The following is an 8,638-nucleotide window of genomic DNA, read 5'->3' as shown; positions in this document are numbered from 1 at the left end:
TGCCGTTTTATATTTGAGCTAATAAACGGCAACTCTGAAATCATGATATTATTGCACATTTCCTGTTCTATATCTAACCAAGGCTCATCTAGATGATAATTTTTATCCATTTAGAGATGTATTGTAGCCTTTAATACTTATAGAAGTTAGGCAAATCTAATCCTCCTCTGTCTTTAGTCTTCTGTATTGTCTTTAAGCTAATACGTGGGGGTTTATCTTTCCAAAGAAATTTAGAAGGGTATCTTTATTCAGTTTAAAGGGTAACTTGGGATGTTTAAAGGAGAACTTGAAATTTTCAGGTTTTGTGTTAAGACACATTCAATGTGAGTATGCACCGTTTTAAGAGCGTTGTGAATTTATTATAAGCTTTCATCCCACTCTTTTGAGTGAATATTTTGATTTATTGAGTAACACAGGGAAATGTATTCTGCATTTTATTTAAATCCTGTAATTTCATTTAACCCTTATTTTTCAGTAAGAAGTAAAAAGACCTCTCATTTTGCAATTCATTATTTCATTGTGATATTCTTATTAAGTTAAAAAGGTATACATATCTACAGAATATTTACAAGGGTACTCATAACCATCCGATAACGACTGCAGTTTTATCACCTTTTGATGACAGGAACTCAGGGCGCCCCATATTTAGTTGATTCACAGGTTTTCGGATGTCTTGCCAGTAATGTAGGCAAGGGGGCGCTACAAAGTATGCAAACATCCAAAAGTCATCCTACATTATCCATCAAACAAAAGTAGGAAAAGGAGTCTGGTACAGAAATATTAGATGATCCTTGGATGGAGATATGTGAGACACAAGCAACCACTTCAAACTTAAGATCGTTAAGAGAGTTTGGTTGGAATAATGTTTTTATCACTCCTAAAATAACAGCTTTGCGAACAGGCTCTCAGTCTGGGGCTTTGTTGGAGGCAATGTGGAACCGATATGGCCAATCATTTTTTGGGCTTGTCCAAAAATTCAACCATATTGGAGGGAAGTAACTAATGAAATATGTACGATGATGGGAGTGAAATTGGACTACTCTTTTGTTACTTTGCATCTGTGTAAAATACCAGAATGTGTCCCACACAAACACAAATACCTGCTAAAGATCCTTTTGGCATGTAGTAGAAAGGCTATAATCTGAAGATGGCTCCAAACTGACCCCCCAACATTACACCCATGAAGGGGGATTGTGAAAGAAATCTGATGTATGGAGAGACTGACTTTTATTTTAAGACTGGAATTGGAAATATTTGTTGAACTTTGGGGAAAATGGATTATGTATGCACTGTGCTTGGAATGGTATGACACAACACCTTGATGTATAGAAATTAAGTGAGCTGTGACACCATAATATATACCAAAATATAAAAGTGTCTTTTGAGTAGAATTTGTTGTTTAGTTTGAGGGAATTTGGTATTTCTGACTCTTGGAGTAACCCAATGGTCACTCAGGTTGTTACTAAAAAAACAACAACAACCAGATCAGTATAATTTTCCCAATATTAGAGCAATGATCTAGAAAAGGAAGTCTTTGCAAATCTACTCCAACCCTTGAGGTTCGGTGCCTGAACCGAACACAATTCATGTAAGCCCTACAGCAGTGTTGAAGTTTTTTCTATTTTTTTCTTTGTTAGTTTAATCTCTTTGCAGGTGTTCATGTTTTTTTCCCTATGTTGGCTGTAAGAGGATTTAGATTTTTGTAGCAGCTGGCTTTTAGGCTCTGTAATTTTTGTCTGTTTTCTTTGTGTCTCGCCCTTTCTCTTTTTTTTCCTTTCCTTGTTATTCCTCTCCCGCTGTCATGTCTTGCTTCCGTTTGTACCTAATACAGTCTGTACCCTGTTCAGAAACACTTTTTATTATACTGGGTAAAATTGTCCTTCCATCCTGAAAGTCAATACATTATGTATTCAGAAAAGGAGGTTAAAAATTGATCTCTGGGGGAGCTGTAGGCGTGTAAAAACTAACCAATCCCTGCTCTTTGGTGCAAAGAAGATTTGTCATAGTTTTGTTCATCATCTCACCCCCTCTGTCCATCAGGTTCCAGGAGTATCACCTTATGTAGTAGTTATCCCACATGCTAATCATTCTGAAGCGCTCACGTACTGCCAGTGTGCATGTACGTTCCTTATTAGTTTTTGCTTGCCGGCAGCTCATGCGCACTTCTAGTGTTTATGGATTTGGTTAGCTTGGTGATTAGGTTAGAGGTTAGCTTCGGTGTTAGTCATTCATTGTAGCTCCACTGCTCTAACATTATACTTTGAACATGGCTGAGAGTCGCCAGAAGCAAACAGCGTACACGTTTAAGAGAAGAAAAAGACTAGAGTGGATTTGGGAGATTTTTTTCACGGCATTCCCCTGAAGAGTGGAAGGGCAAAGTAAGACGGTGTTGTGCATGCACAGTAATTAAAAAAAGATCTTAGGGAAACCTCCGGTAAAATCGTCAACACTAGCTTTAACTTCAATAAAATAATGCTGCAGTTCCACCGACACGTCCGTTTTTGCCGCCCTCCTCCCCGCTTCGAATATCTTCGCCCAGTTTAGTGATTGGCCTAGAAATGCCTGGAAGAGGGAAACGCCTCTTCCAGGCATTTCTAGATTTGATCGTGTGCTTACTACCAGACTGTGGACTGGTCTGTCGGCGGTTGGAGCGTGAGGCTTGACCGAGTTTGAGCTCCTTTCAGCGGGCCACCGCTGCGAAAGCACATTCTTTTTTTTTACCCTTCGGGTGTGGTTCTGTCATGGGTTAGTTTTGATTTGGCTTTTGTTTACCATTAGTTTTCAGTTTTTCCACCTTGTTTAAGTTTTAGTTATGATTTGACTTTATTTATTGTTTTTAGTTTTCTCCTTCCCCTCACTTAAGCTTTCCCTTCACTCCCTTTGCAGCTTATCACACCTGTTAGTAATTATTCAGTCAGATGCATTTCACCTGTTAGTCTCCCTATTTAAGCCTCCCTCTGTCTCACTCTAGCGCCGGTCCGTCTTCTGTTATCATCCACTCCATGCCTGTCCTCGTCTTTGCCTTGGAAGATCTATTTCTGTTTTCTGGTTTAAGGTTAGTCCTGCCTTGTTTGAAAGGCTTTGTACCTCGCCGTTGTTCCTGGGAAGTTCTGCTCTGTGTTCTGGTGTCTCCAGTGATCTGCTAACCTGACTAGCCGCTCTGAGAAAGCTCTGCTCTGTGCCATGCCACCCAGCTTCATTGGACTCTCTCTCCTGGCCGTCAGCTCCTGCCTTCACCTGCATCCCTGAGCCTCTGTATTCATGCACCTGTAGTTACATCTTCCATCAATCATCTACCCTTCAATAAACCTCTCAAACTTTTGCCCTGTGTGTGTTCTGAGTTCATCGATAAACAAATCGTGACTGGTTCATGGTTTGAAAATAATAAAATTAAATCACGGTTTGCCCACTCTGTACATATTGGTCCTTAATATTAATATTGTTTCTTTTCAGTTTTTCTGGACTTCTCAGAGAAAACCTATTCATTTCTCCTGGCCTTGCAGCCAAATATCTGAAAAAAGGGGCATTCACTCAAAACTCCTCTCGAGTCAGTGCGGGTTGACTCGGGCTGGTCCTGAAAAAAAGCTGCTCCTGAAACACTGAGCACTTTAGTGAGCGGCGCTATGCGGTGCGTGGCCATTATGAGCCGTGGAACTGGGCCTTAAATCATCAAGAGTTGGGCGTCAAGGGAGGGTTTATAAGAGCCACCTATGTTGTTATAGTTGATAAAGATAACATTGATTTAATATCTTCTGCAACCTCAAACTCTTCAATTTTAATGAATGTCATATAGTCAAGTTAATCTGTGCAAAATTGTATAGATATTCATGATTCAATCTTAGAATTTCTAAAAATGTATCTGAAAAATGTATTTGTTGTCTTTTTCAGGTGGCTGTCTTTATGACATGAGCAGACGCAGGAGAAGTCTGCATGTTCCTCAAGGATGAAAACTATGTGAAAATTACCAGCAATTAAGAAGTTAAAAACTGACCAGGGCTGTGAATCACAAAAGTCAAGAATCACATTTATTATTAATTACCCAACAGCTACTCTCTATTAAATAACTAACACAAAAAGAAACGGCACACAGATAACACAAACATACAAAACCAACAACAGTAAATTCATTCTACACACTGATTTTAAGTGTTTCCTAGTAATTAAATTTTTCTTTAACAAAGTAGCAAGCTGAAAAGCAAATGCAACACAGATTTCTTTACAAAGCTGCCTTTGCAAATAGAGGGAGCAGCAGCTGTTTTGCATAGAATTTAGGTTTTCTTTAGATTTCTTTTGAAGCTTTGTGAGTTTTTGCTTATGTGAATCTGTACAGAATGTGGAGGAGGAGAGAAACTGCTGTAAAACAAGGAGCTGTATGAGCTGTATGCCTCCACTGCACAGTTAATGTGCAGCGGGCACTCTGGTGGTGTTGGCTGAATAAACAGTGCTCTTGTCGATTTTAAGCAAATGAAGCAGGGCAGGAATCGATGGAACTCATTCTGCTGATGAGGAAACCTGAAAGCTGCAAAACCACCAAGAGAGCTGAGATCGTTTTCTCGTTTGGCACCCCTGTTGGCAGGACATCATCAATCGCTGGTGCCTCTCGAAACCTCACAAATCAGCACCGACAAATAAATGTGTTACTCACCATAGAGTTTGGTTTGACGAAGTTCAAACCCAAAAACTTTCAGGGTTTTAGGAATAGTCTCAGCCTGTATCCAAATGAAATCGTTTGAGCAGCATCTTTCTTTAATAACAACATGCTGTGGCAAAACACGACATGCCAGGAGAAATGTTGGGCAAGCAGTTCATCTGCCTCACCTTGGACAGATCTTGCTTTTGCTCATTGAAAGCTCCAGTTGTCATGGTTTTGGTATATTTGGCCCACATGCTGAACACACTCAGGAGACAAAAGCAGCTTAACGTGTTTATTAGACACACGGATGTACTAAGGGAGCGAGAGGGCAAAGTACAGAGTGGCTGTGTCAGGGAGAGACGCGTGGCCCGAGGCTCGCTCGATCTAAGGACGTGAGAAGAGAGACTAGGCAGGGGTCAGTGAACGGGATGTGCGAGTGAGACGGGGAGGAGCTTACCGCAGCGAACAGGAACCAGGCCGGGGGGAGTGAAGCGGAGAGACGGACTCAGCAGGTGGTTCTGAGATAGCAGCAGGTGATAAAGTGGCAGATGGGTGGGGAGGTGGAGTTCGAGTGGGGTCCGAGCAGCGCCGGTGGGAGCAGTGGTCCGTGGAACAGCAGGAGCAACCAGGGTGGTCCGGTGAGGTCCTCAGCCCGGCTTGGTAACAGTGCCGAACGGGACAGAAAGAGGCTGAATAAGCTGGTGAGGAAGGTCACTTCTGTCCTGGGCTGCTCTCTGGACTCTGTGGAGGAAGTAGCTGAGAGGAGGGTGTTGTCCAAGTTCACATCCATCATGGAGAACACCTTCCACCCCCTGCACCAGACTGTAGAGGAGCTGAGCAGCTCCTTTAGTGCCAGACTTAGACATCCTGTCTGTAAAAAGGAACGCTTCATCTCCGGTAAATACAACTTAATTTTGCACTAGTCATTGTTCTACTTAAATTATTATATAGATAAAAAAATAGGATATATATTTAAGTCAAGACGTAAACGTTCGTTTGGTAATAATATACGTACATGTACAATGTATGCAAACCCTCTGGCATGAGTCTGTGAAAAGGATTAATAAGACAAAACCACCAAAATAATCCTTTATGAACAATGTTTTTTTTAACCTACCGATGGCGGGTCTTCCTCTTTGCTGAGGAAGCGCTGTCTGTGTACAACTCCGCTTTCGTATGTTACACAAACATGTCTGAACATGTCCCGATATGAAATAATTGTAGCCGTCCAGTGATTTCATGGCTTTCATGCTCTCTGGTCTGTACTGGCCTGGCGTGTTGATAAGGTGGCTGTAAATGTTGCCGCTCTCAGACTGCAGGTCTGCTGGTGGTTCCTAGAGTCTCTAAAAGTAGAATGGGAGGCAGATCCTTTAGCTATCAGGCTCCTCTCCTGTGGAACCAACTCCCAGTTTTGGTCCGTGAGGCAGACACCCCGTCTACTTTTAAGACTAATCTCAAAACTTTCCTTTGTGACAAAGCTTCTAGTCAGAGTGGCTCATGTTACCCTGAGCTACCTCTATAGTTATGCTGCTATAGGCTTAGGCTGCTGGAGGACATCAGGGTCTATTTCTCTTACTCTGCTGAGTTCTACTGTTCTTCAATTATGCATTGCTTGTCATCATTTCAGCTTTTAACTTTTTGTTCTCTCTCTTTTTCTTCATAGTAGGTACACCTGGTCTGACGTTCTGTTAACTGTGACATCATCCAGAGAAGACGGCTCACCCGCTACTACCATCTAATGTAGAACAGATTACTAGATCAATGTGTGCTTCTGTGCTTTTTTGTCTCTCTTGTTGTGTCTCTGCTCTGTCTTCTGTAACCCCAGTCGGTCGAGGCAGATGACCGTTCATACTGAGCCCGGTTCTGCTGGAGGTTTTTCCTTCCCGTTAATGGGGAGTTTTTCTTCCCACTGTCGCTTCATGCTTGCTCAGTATGAGGGATTGCTGCAAAGCCATGGACAATGCAGACGACTCTCCCTGTGGCTCTACGCTTCTCCAGGAGTGAATGCTGCTTGTCGGGACTTTGAAGCAATCAACTGGTTTCCTTATATAGGACATTTTTGACCAATCTGTATAATCTGATTTAATTTGACTTTGTAAAGTGCCTTGAGATGACAAGTTTCATGAATTGGTGCTATATAAATACAATTTAATTGAATTTACACTTTGGATCCTACTGCAAAAACCACACTTCAAACAACAGGCCATGAATAAAAAAATATATATTTGAATACTGAAAATTATAATGATATAAAATCTAATTTGACAGTTATAGCATAGATAAATTAAAATATTTAAAAAAATGTTAAAATTAAAATTTAAGATGTAGAGGAATTAGTAAGTTAATGTTTATACCCTGTACCAAGAATACACATAATTGTCTGATTGTAATAAGATATAACCTGATCCAATGAGTTTAAGCTCTTTTTTTGTTTGAGTTCAGTGTGTTCACGGATACATCTTCAGCAAATAAGGAGCAGTTATCCACCATTACTTTTAGTCATAACCAATTAAACTTGGTCCTCTCCCAGATTTCACCTGTGTTTTGGCGATATCCTTAACAAGAAGAGGGGCTCCCAATGAAATTCTAATTAAGGCTCCATACAACCTTGGGCCAGCCCTTCTTGTGAGAAAAATCTCTCTACAGGCAACATTCTCAGACCACAATGTTCTCAGGTCTGAGCACTCCCAGCTTTTTTTCTGGTTGACACAGTAACCTGTGAAGGAAATGTATTAAGTCTTCATTCTCTCCTTTTTCTGTGTTACCAATAAATCCTACTGATATATCCCTGTTAGGTAATTTTGCCAATAAAGCAATCTGTTCTCTGCTTAAAGGGATGAACAGTGTTGTGGTTCTGGACATAGTGGTTTCAAACCCCATGTAATTTTTTACATATCGTAGTGTCTACCTGTTTTAGAGCGCCAGAGCATCAAATACTCTTGTTTTTTTTAAAAAAACATTTTAAAATCGAAAAACAAATTTACATTATTTTTAAGATTTGTAGGTTTACAGGCATAGAGATTGTGGACAGGTAGGCAATGATAGGTAGGAATAAGAGTGGTGTACTGAAGAAATGATGGAAGGCAAGCAGCTTTGAGGTCCTCAATTTCCTTTTTCTTTAAATTGCAACAAAAGTGCATTGAGGCATTGCAGCAACAATTTCCTAGCAGCAGCAGAACATCACAATAAATGAACTGGACGCCTTTTAAAGGGTACAAACCTAACTAGGTAAAACCATTAAAACCACTAGGGAAGTACAATGACAGCTCGATTAAAACCAATGTAAAGCTCCTCCATTAAAACCCACCATGTAAAAATAGCCCACCAACGAAATATAAAATCCTAAAATACCATAAGTATAAATAATTCCCCAAACAATCTAAAACCATAAACTTCTCCCCAGGCTCCTTCTTCACTCTTGGTCCAGACCAGAAGTTTCAAATAGGTTTCTGGTCCCCCGGGGAATTCTTTTGTTCAGACACCTGGACACAAGAAGAAGGTAAGTAAAAACAACACATCACACAATGTTAATACCTTTTAAAACATAACACATACACTACACACTAACACTTGACTACTAAAATCACATGTAGCACAAATGATTGTACATGTCTAATTGTTGTTTCTGCAGGCTGGAGCCCTGGGGATGTTTCGCAACCGGACCTGCATCGGAAACCCAAAATATTCAATAAAAATCTTTTAAAATAATTTTGTCTTTAATTTTGGTTGTGCAAATTAGCCAATAACTTAAAAGTGCAGGGTGCTATTAAAAGTACCATGTGCATGTTCCAAGTGCTTCAGGTAAGGTGCATGTGTGTACTTGTCCAGTAACGAATTGGGCGTCATTACAGAGACATTAGTCTTTACAATGAACAATTCTACATAGGCTTTTCATATATTTGCAGTCATTGGCTGTTGTAAAAATAACTCCTCAGATCAAAAACATCAATTGGAGGAGTTATTTTTTATACATTTTAATTAATGTAATTGTTCAAATATGGTGCC

At 40.3% G+C, this 8,638-nt stretch overlaps 1 long non-coding RNA gene across 1 annotated transcript; it reads left to right on the top strand.

Moving 5' to 3' along the window:
• Positions 1-5,486: 5,486 nt before the first annotated feature.
• On the top strand, positions 5,487-8,330 carry LOC118563581. The gene is made up of 3 exons (XR_004931278.1): positions 5,487-5,530; positions 8,037-8,132; positions 8,265-8,330. It is a non-coding gene; the product is annotated as an uncharacterized LOC118563581 (long non-coding RNA).
• The last annotated feature ends 308 nt before the right edge of the window (positions 8,331-8,638 follow it).

This window comes from Fundulus heteroclitus, chromosome 7, assembly GCF_011125445.2.
Source record: "Fundulus heteroclitus isolate FHET01 chromosome 7, MU-UCD_Fhet_4.1, whole genome shotgun sequence".
Classification (NCBI taxonomy): domain Eukaryota; kingdom Metazoa; phylum Chordata; class Actinopteri; order Cyprinodontiformes; family Fundulidae; genus Fundulus; species Fundulus heteroclitus.
The sequence above is the reverse complement of the archived record's forward strand: the minus strand, read 5'-3'. Positions and strand labels throughout refer to the sequence as shown.